Source organism: Mixophyes fleayi, chromosome 12 (genome assembly GCF_038048845.1).
Source record: "Mixophyes fleayi isolate aMixFle1 chromosome 12, aMixFle1.hap1, whole genome shotgun sequence".
NCBI classification, from domain to species: Eukaryota; Metazoa; Chordata; class Amphibia; order Anura; family Limnodynastidae; genus Mixophyes; species Mixophyes fleayi.
The window spans coordinates 60,587,438-60,598,464 of NC_134413.1; the positions used below are offsets into that span (position 1 = coordinate 60,587,438).

Below are 11,027 nucleotides of genomic sequence, written 5' to 3' on the forward strand. Positions count from 1 at the left end.
ATTTCCGTAATTGCATCTAAAAATCAAATGTTTGTTGAAGGTTTCGTTACTGTGCAAAATAAGAAACACTTAGTCAGGTTCTAAAATTAGTCAAAAGGTGTAACAATTCAGTACAACCACTGAAACCAAACGTTTCTTCTCAAACACAGCTGCAAAAGTGAGAACCACCTTGCGAATGATGGCTTCTTATCCATACAGAAAATAAAAACATATTTGGCAAGTACAATCTATTGCTAGAAAGTACAGTTCACCCAGTTGCCGTGGTGTGCTGATCTTCCGTCTCTGACAACATGCTACCACTTCGGCAGGAATTACAAGGGTAGAGTTGGAATGCAGAAAGCTGTCGATCACTGAATTGGGTGGAACGCTGGACACCCGGTAACTAACATTCTGTATATCTTAGAGAATTGAACTTTGTTGGACTTAATTTAATTTACAGTTAGTTATAAGTCTTAGATATGTCTTCACATGACCAGATTTACTTATATATAAATTTGCAAGCCTATATAAACCGAGTATTCTGCTTTTAAGATTATTACTTTAGATATTTGTTATATGGTCAGTGAGTGTCTAGGAGAACATTCCTTGCACATTGTGCAATGATTTTCCCCAACCAAATAAGCACCTGGCTATCACTCTATTAGAGGGACTTGTCTTTTCATTTGTAATCACTGCTCATTAAAGGGGCACCAGATGGTTAGTAAGTTGTGTTGAGTACCAATTAGCAGCAAGATATGATAATGGGTCTATGACATAGACTCTATGTTGAAGGTTAGACAAGCTGAGGACACCAACAATGTAAGTGCATAAAGTGTACTTATCACAATGTGTAAACATTTTCCTTATGAAAACAACAGAAGACAAACAGCCTATGCACTATTATTACTATTGTTTACTAGAAATGTATACATTTTATTCATTTTAATTGTTTTAAATCTTTTTCCCTTTTTCTGCTACTTTTTCCTGCTTAATACCTGTCACCAATCAGAAGATGAGTGCCAGCACTGTAGCGTTGAAAAAGGGAAATAAAAATGAGCAATGTTTATTTTGTGATTTAATTATCAATGTAATTTCATTTGGGGTTAAAATACATACAATAAAGATTGGTTATTTTTATATTTGTAGTTGAAAAGCTGCATTACTACAATGTATAAGAAAGTTGCTACGATATACAATAAAGTGAAGACAGCAATATCAAATGAACTCTTTTGTATAATTAAGATGACGTCCTGCATGTGTCTGACATGACCTCTCTAAGTGACACCACTCAGACATAACATTGTAATGTATTACCAAACTCCTTATGTGTTACTATAGAGAAAAGACTGGACTGCCTGTAACGTTTGTGTGGCTTGGAAGAATTGCTTATTCACAGAATTATTATATACATACAATGATAAGTTGCTGTTGTACATAAAATTAAAACAATTCAGATTGATTCTTTGCAACGTATTTATTTTGTGGTGTTTGCATATAACACATTAGCAACATCAGAATATGTGATATGTAAGTTAGTTATGTTTATCTCCATGGCCAATAAAATCCATAAACATTTTACTGGATATCCCTTTGGCTGACAAAAGACCATCACACAAGTCTTTGCCTTCAAACAACTTTACAAAGGTCTAACTGAACGCTTGTCCCCAGGGTTGTACTATACAGGAAACTAGTAAGGCCTTGGTCCCACTGGAGAACCCTCTGCTAACTAAAAGTTCATCTTCCTAAAACAAGCAAACAACTCATCCAGACATTCTGAAAGTTAAGAGTTAACCTATTGGAATCATTGACCTCTACAGCCTGTATGATATAGTCATGGCCCATTCACACAAGCTTTAGTGTATAATGCAAGAGTCTAAAATTCACCTTTAGAGACTGGATCTCTTTCTCCATAGATTTATTTTTCTGTTTGATTTCCTTTGCTTGATTCTAAAAATAAAATGTTTGTTCATAAGTGATTATGTTACTGAGCAAAACACGAAAGAAACACTTTGTCAGGTATACAGTTGTAAAGTAAGTCACTTGGTGTAACAATTCAGTTCAAACACTGATACCATAAGTTTCCTCTCACACAAGGCAGCAAAGGTGACTACCACATCATAAATGACGGCTTCTTATCCATATAGAAAATACAATCAGCATAAATTTCTCCAGTACAATCAACTGCTAGAAAATACAGTTCACCCTATTGGATGTTTCCCATGATGGCTGCTGTGGTCGGCTGATTGTCACTCTCTGACAGCATGCTACCACCTTGGCAAGAGTGACGAGAGCAGGGCCGGATTGTGTCAGGCAGCGGATGATCACTGAATTGAATGGACCGCTGGTATGACTTTTGACTGCTGATATTTATAATATTTTTGTGTTATATCTCAGTACATTTTGTAGGTACATTTGTTGGCTTTTAGATGTTAGACATTTATTTGAACTAAGAATGTAAAATAAATGGATGAGAAGTGGATATGTCTGTGTCGAAGTCAGCAAATTGGATAAAGTCATTTCAATTAAAATCGAGCAAACTTGGTTGTCTTTGTCTGAAAAGATGCGTAGAGCACACTACGGCGTGGAAGGGCATACGCAGCCGCAACACGTGGCAACAACAGTATTTACGCTTTTACATACATTCGCACCAACACACACATTTGTAAAATATTACACATTAATGGTAGTTGCAACACATAGTTATTTATGTCGAAATATAGTAGTGTTTATGTGTAATATTATAAGTTATATGCATATCAGTAAAACATATGGTACAGGTTGAAGCAATCATGTCATGTGTGGTATCATATTAATCCCCTTTACATTTGCGACTGTCGGGTTCACTCTGCGAAGGGATCGCAGAGTGCATACGCAAGTTATTAATGTTAGGGAATTATGGACTATTAAGACTATGAATCTTGGCGGGAAGATCGAGCATATCCCCTGGAGAGATGACCCCCACCTTTGGATTCTTTAGGCTGAACTAGCCAATGATCGACAACCCCCTGGGCCTTCCTGAAACCTGGACCAATAGAAGCAAGCTATACCACCTGCATTGTTTCACTGTATCTCTGTTTGCATATAAGCAGTAGCTCTCATGTAGTGTTCAGTCACCTTGACCACAGACTTCAGACCTGAATGACTGTACACTGGATCCAGAGCGTCTGCGATAAGTAACGGCTGTACTTATTATTATTTCGCTTGAATATATTCTGCTACTTTTTGAGAATAAATCTTTGTGCGTTGGAAACACAAATCGAGATTCGACAATCGTTATTGGATAGCGACAAAACGCTCATAACATCTGTTTCCAATGAGGTAATTTATGCTAAATAAATGTAGGGCCACTGGTGGCAGAGACCATGGCTCTAAAAGTTCAACTCACTATGTGCTTTTTCGAACACTGCACATTATAAAATTCCTTAATGATGGTATAATTCTGGAACCAAGGTTTTATGAGTGCACATGATCTGGAGATGTACGACAGTTGTTCAGGTTTGCTGTCCCTGTGCCCACTACTGCTTTCATCTTAGTTCTTGATCACCATGGCTTGTTACACAATGGCTATTTTGGCTTCTGAACTAACTCCGTATTGGTTTTCTAATAAATTGCTTTGTATTAGGGGTAAATGGTAGCTTTTGGCCTCTGGGGGCAAACACAGACAAGTCCCCCAGGCTCTTCTACCAGCGCACTGCAATGGAAAAAGGGTGGGACGAACAATGTGTGGACTAGATTTGTCCAATGTGAGTGCATTTTATATAGCCAATGAAATAAAGCATAAATTGTTATCTCAAACAGCTCTAAATCAAATAAAACACCAGCAGCCCCATATAGCTAGTGCTCAATGCATAGTATTGTAGTGACCTGTATACTATACATAGAACATTCTTGTGACCTCTATACAATATAGAGGGAATGCTACTAACATCTATACATTACGGATATAATTCTAGTGACCTATATACAATATATAGAGCATTCTTGTGACCTCTATACAATATAGAGAGAATGCAACTAACATCTATACATTACATATATAATTCTAGTGACCTATACACAATATATAGAGCATTCTTGTGACCTCTATACAATATATAGAGCCTTCTTGTGACCTCTATACAATATAGAGAGAATGCTACCAACCTCTATACATTACATATATAATTCTTGTGACCTCTATACAATATATAGAGCATTCTTGTGACCTCTATAAAATACAGGGAGCATATTTGTTAATAAATAAAATAACGTACAGGCAACAGGTCCCCACTGGGACCTGATGTGCCACATAGAAAAATACTTTAAAACACACACACACCTTAGGAAAATGTCCTTTATCCTCAATTTTTTGCATTGTATCAAAAAGGTTCATTAATAAAATGTAACAATGAACCGCAATGATATAATAAAGTCATCGAGCCACATGTGGAGACTAGACGGTTTTCTCATGTTCTAACCAATCATAGCAAAGCTGCTCTGGATTGGTCATTTGCAGACAGGCCCTTTACCTGTCATTCTCTTTGTTGCTAAATTAGCCAATAAAATAACATAGAAGAAAGAAGAGAATCCATTTGGATTTAGGATTCTAAATAAGTGGAGAACGAGAAACTGGGGGGGTATATATTTAAATGAAAGGACGTTTTTATGGTGTGTGTGTGTGTGTGTGTGTAGTATTTTGTACTCGAGCAGTATATGGCTGCCAGGGCTTACATATAACAGTAGTGCTATCAGCACGAGGTTGCTGTCTCCTACGAGGAAGTGACCAATTTTTACCTATATTGAAGATTCTTCCTTCTACCAAGTTGTATATCATATAATGTACAGGTAGCACAATTGTTACACTGGCCTTACATTTCTCTAAACTGAACCCCCTTTGCCATTTTCTACCTAACTCCCAATATTGTCCAAATCCTTCTGTCCTACCCTGTTTTACTATCCCCACATAGTTCTGGGTCGTCTGCAAATAGGAACACGTCACATACCAGGCAATCTACAATATCATTAATATCAAAGGCTGTAAAGCATAGGGCCTAATACTGATCCATGAGGAACCACACTAATACATTTACTCTAATTTGAATGTTCCATGTATAACAACCCTTTGATTATCATACATTTACCAGTTTCTACTGATGTACATATTTGCCCCTTAGTCTGAATGTTTTGTCCCTATGTACTGTCAGCAGTCGCGGAGGCCGCGGACACCGCCGCGACTCTTACCTCCCTCTTGCAGGCATCCCGGCCATCGCTATGGCGACCGGGACGTCACTTCCGGAAACCACCCGACCGTTGCCAAGGCAACGGTCGGACGCCAGCAGAAGTAGCGCTGCAGCTGGGGACAGCCGGGCGCATGCGCAGGAGCGCTCACAAGCCTGTGGGCTAATTAGTTGTGGCTATCAGAACCTGCTCATGTGATATCAGAGCTAAACTCTGATTGGCTGTTACTGGTATTTAAGGCAGTGAGGTCTGCAGCCTCACTGCCGGTTATAGCGTTCTGTCCTCAGTTCTGCTGCCTGCTTGTTCTATCTGTTGGTTATTTCTACCTTGGATTGACTACCCGTGTTTTGACCTTTGCTTGTTCCTGGACCTTTGAACCCTCGCTTCTGACCCTGACCTTTTGCCTGGACTCCGGATTTTGCTTCTTTGCCTGTGTGTCTGACCCTTCGCTTGTCCCTGGATTTTGTACCTGTGCTAGTGACCTTTGACCTTGGATTCCTTCTTCACTACAGCCCGCCAATCTATTCCACTCCTGGGTGCTCCTTTAAGTCAGTATACGTTACTTGACCCTCGGTCGGCCCGCAGCCAAGTCTGTCCCCACCACTAGGGGCTCCAGCGAACACCGGGCCTTCAGAGTAGTTCCGAGTTTCACTGTACTGGCTTGGGAGTTCCTAACATGTACCATAAGTGTTATGTGCCTGTTGTGTTGAACAGTATGAATTGATTTGATGAAATATCCTTTCCAGTATTTATACACTAATGGTGCCAGATCCAGTGGTTTATAATGTCCTGGATTCTGTTTTGTTGCCGGTCTTGTGATGCTCATCCGGTTATAACGGAGTCCATAACACTAATAAATAATGGTTTGTCTCTACCTGAACACAGCTCATTCAGCACATATGGGTGGATATTATAAGGACTAACTGCTTATTCAATCCTTTCTTAGTAACTGCCCTATCTCCTGTGTTAAACAATAATATCTAATGGTGTGTATGGGATACTGTGCCCTAGTATTATTTCTTAGAAAACAGTTGAAAGTAAAATATTTTATACATCAAATTTCTCTTTATCACTTTAAATGTATTTCCTTAGTTCATCTTTTAGGAGCCCAGCACTTCATTGCAGAAATGAAAGGGATCTAACAGTGACAATCTAATAAACAATCAATTTACCATAAGTTGTTTAAGCAATTCCCTGTCTCCTGTCCAGGAAACATAATAAGACCACGATAGGTAGAGAAGCCCTAAAATAAGAAACAGAACATGCGTAAGAGTCACAGAGCAATTTTGAAATTCAGATCAAAATGTACCTTCAGCCCACAAAAGCACATTCAATTTCAATTGTAGCCCAACTTGCAGAAACGTAGATTTATATTATATATGAGGCCAATTTTAAAATAGTAGTGTTGGATAGATTGCTGGCCACTAAACTTAGAGCTAAGATAGCGGCCCGGAATCTCCTGGCTATCAGGGACTCCGATGGAATTTTTCACTATGACCCTCAGCGAATACGTGCTGCCTTCCAATCCTATTACACTAAACTTTATAACATGCCCCAACCGTCTGATCCTTTAGTCTCCCAGCAACACTCACAGCAGATTGAATCTTTTCTTTCTTCCGCTAAGCTCCCAAAACTATCTTCACAAGCTAGTACTCTTTTGGGGGCTGAGATTACTAGAGAGGAAATTGAGCAGACCATAAAGTCTCAGAAAACAGGAAAGGCTCCGGGCGGATGGCTTTACTGATGTGTACTATAAGAAGTTTGCTGGGCTCCTGGTCCCCCGTTTGCACACCCTATTCAACTCAATCCTGACTGGGGGTTCCTGGTCTAGGGATTCTTTGGAGGCTCGGATCTCCATCATTCATAAAGAGGGTAAGGATGTTCATGACTGCGCTAGTTATCGCCCTATCTCCCTGCTTAATATAGATGTCAAATTCGGTCCTTCCCTCCCTTATACAATATGACCAAGTTGGCTTTATACCGGGGCGTCAGTCCAGAGACAATACCAGGAGAGTCGTTGATCTGATTCATATCATTAATACCAGAAAGGCCCCGGCCATTGTTCTCTCCCTTGACGCTGAGAAGGCTTTTGACAGGATCTCCTGGAGCTTTATGTCCCGAGCCCGATCCTTGTCAGCGTTTGGGATTTCGGGTAACCTCCTCACGGGTATTCTAGCCATATACTCTCGACCCTCCGCAAGAGTCATGATCAACGGTTCTTCCTCTGACCTTATAGCCATATCCAACGGTACACGGCAGGGGTGCCCTCTGTCTCCTCTCATCTTTGCCCTTGTTATAGAGCCCCTCGCGGCCTCTATCCGGGCTTGCCCGAACATACAGGGTGTGCCGACGGGGAATCTGGAGAGTAAGCTCTCTCTTTTTGCGGACGATGTCCTTCTGACTCTCCTGCAGCCCGAGAAGTCTCTCCCTGGACTCTTTAGCATTTTACACCAATATGGGCACCTCTCAGGGTACAAGATCAATATTATGAAATCGGAAGCTCTCCTCCTTAATATTCCCTCCCCAGAAGGACTGGTACTCACCTCCCGCTTTAACTTTAGGTGGAAGAGAAAGAAAATTAAATACTTAGGTATCTTCATTACCGACTCCTATGACTCCCTCTACCAGAAGAACTACCCCGCCCTCTTTGCCAAGATCAAGTCTGAATTGCTCTCCTGGCGCTCACTGATCATTTCGTGGCTGGGCAGAATCATCTCTGTCAAAATGAACCTCCTTCCTAAGCTTCTCTACTATTTCCAGACCCTTCCTGTCGAGTCCCCCTTTCGGATCTGACATCTATCCAAAAATGTCTCTCTAGGTTTATCTGGAACGGCCTGTCTCCTAGGATTAAGCTGGCTCTCTTAAAGAGACACACCAGAGGTGGTGGTAGGGGCTTCCCGGATTTGAAAATGTATTATTGGGCGGCTCATCTGAGCCAGATTGTAGCTTCCTTCCCCGCCCTCCACCCCCCCCCCCCTGCGGCACTGTCGTGGGTTGACATCGAATCCGCTTATCTTAATTTTCCAATCTTGTCCTGTATATGGGGTCTCTCAAAACAAACTAGATCTCCCCTTACCTCCCAATGCCCTACCCTTCTATTCTCAGCTGCAATATGGGAGACCTGCCGACCCCATCTTAAGATACCGGTGTCCTCTCTTACTGTCCTACCTCTTTGGGGTAACCCTGCCTTCTCTCCTGGGCTCTCCTCTGCCTTCTATAGTGCCTGGCTCCCTGCGGGAGTTCGATTTGCCGGAGACCTACTATTTCAGGGGGCCTTTATCTCCTGGGATGCCCTACGCTCTAAATATCCAAGGTTCCATCCTAAATTCTACGAGTATTTCCAATTACGACACTTTGTGGGCTCTCTCCTCGGGGGGACTCCTCTCCCCCCTCTTAGGTCTCCCTTTGAATCCCTATGTCTCTCCTCACCCTTGGGTAGGGGCATGATTTCCTCTATCTACAGCCTAATTCTCAATGTACTTGTACCTCCGGGCGGTAGGCATGAGGGGGAGTGGGAGAGGGATCTGGGACCCCCCCAGAAGAGGATTATTGGGAAACCATAAGAGATCAAGTTGCCTCCAGCTCTATTTCCACTTTGGTGAAGGAAAATGCATATAAAGTATACTATAGGTGGTACTACACACCCGACAATTTTCCCTTCTAGTTCTCCATTATGTTGGCGGGGCTGTGGCCAGATGGGTTCCTTTTTGCATATCTGGTGGTCCTGCCCTAAAATATCCTCCCTCTGGGATCGAGTTAGGGCCCTCCTCTCCTCCCTCCTTCCATGCCCTGTCCGGAATGACCCATGGTCTTTTCTTCTCTGTTACCCTTTGATTGAGGATGATAGACAGTCTGCAAAATTGGCCTCCCATGTCCTGGCTGCTGCGCGTTGCCTAGTAGCTAAGTCTTGGAAACAAGCTGAACCCCCCACTATGGCGGCCCTGCGATCCTATATCTGGTTTATTGCCCGGATGGAACAGATTACATACCACCTGCAGGATGATAAATTTCACCAGGTTTGGGCCCCTTGGCTTTACTTCTAACCCCTTACCTCCTGTACCATCTCCTCCCTCCTAAAAAGACTTCCTAGGTTCATAGGTGGCCTGACTCTTGACCCTCGATGCTGTTTCCCTTCCCAGAGAATCTAAGTAGTAACCCCCTCTGAAGCTTTTATTGCCCCTTTTCTATTTATTTGTTTCTCCTCTTAAAAAGGAAAGATATGGTTAGGGAACTGTGTGGATAATTGGGAAGAATGTTCTCTTTTTTTCTTTCAGTCTCGGTGGCGACCAGCTATTTTTCAAAATAAATAGTTTAAAAAAAAAAAAATAGTAGTGTTGAACATTGCTTGCAACACCAAATGTTAAACACTAGATTATAGCTCTGTCCTACTCTGACTGTAATCCAAGAATGCAATTGTCCTTCTAGCATCTGTGTGTAACAGTTATCAATCCAATTATTTATCATACTTTTATGAAATACAAGGATTAGGACGAATGTTTCACATATGTTATGAACTGAAACAAGGGTTCTGAACAAATAATGACCAATTTAATAACCTGAATTCATTCATTTTCATCGGATGCTAAATGAGACTACCTTTGGACCACATCCCCTCATTAGGTATGACCCTGTATGTACCAGATATGCCACGGAACTCCTAATGTTATGGCGAAGCAGACTGTGCAGGCAGCAATTACATCGCATGAACACTCAATACATCCAGTGCTAGTACATAATAATCACTTTTATTTAGCTGTACTAAAAACAACTTAGTGAATTGAATTATCATGGACTGTGAGTTGCGTTGGTTGTCTTTACAAAATATGGCACATACTATCTCCCTGTATGTAATGGCAAGGGTCCCAGGGGAAGAATCCTCCACTTGTATCAACCAAATATTCAATTATATCTATATTTTGTATAGTGAAAAATTAGATTTCCTTTGCACCAAATAAATGCTTTAAAAATGCAAACTAATAGATATTATGGGCTTACCACAGAGACATGCAATCAACAGAATCCTCATTTTCCTGAAAGACAGAGTGGGAATTATCAATATATGTTTTATAGACAAGTTCATGGCTTTCCTGGCATAAAAATGAAGATAGGGAAACTTTAGGGAGAAGTGAGAAATCAATTATTACAGTTATACAACAGTATTCTACCATTTATTACAAAATGATAACAGCCTTCCACCATGAATTGTAGTTGGTAGTCTGCAACCTCCCACACAGGGACGTTCCCAGGAGTGGATCTGGATTTTTTGTTAAGGGGGGGGCAGTATAGTAGAGCCACGCCCACTCGGTCACATTGATTGGTAGGCCCCGCCCCCTCTGACCTGTCACTAACTTAGTTGATCACTATATTCGCTGCCCTTCCTTACCACGGTCACTGGTATACTCTGTCCAGTTGTTGCATGTCAGTGAAGGCCAGGATTACCTCTTGCCTCCTCTATATGATAAGTGACTTCCCTCATATTTTCGCTAATCATACAGATGTAAGAGACGGTGTCAGCAGTAACAGGCTGCGTTTCATGGCAGTGAGTTGCAGCATCACAGTAAAAGAATTGAACAATCTGCAATTATTACATGTACTTCTGCATCCATATTGGATTGTCCTTATGTGACAGAGAAGGAGAGTTGTTCATAGACTATTCAGAAGAGATCTATTGCTCTATCAGGAACAGATAACCAAAAGTGCTATTACATTATTAAGTGACTCAGGGAGACTGTGCTACTGGTATGTTCATCCCTGTTGTATTCGTGTATGTCAGAACTGGGAACAAGTAGAGAGGATCCACATCTTTGCCACTCTCTGACATCAAACACGTC

General features: G+C 41.4%; 1 long non-coding RNA gene across 1 annotated transcript; it reads right to left on the minus strand.

The window, feature by feature from the left end:
- Window positions 1–1,853: 1,853 nt before the first annotated feature.
- Window positions 1,854–10,249, minus strand: LOC142109021 (uncharacterized). The gene is made up of 3 exons (XR_012680262.1): window positions 10,192–10,249; window positions 6,369–6,439; window positions 1,854–1,926 (listed from the first exon to the last, which is right to left on the minus strand). It is a non-coding gene; the product is annotated as an uncharacterized LOC142109021 (long non-coding RNA).
- Window positions 10,250–11,027: the final 778 nt, after the last annotated feature.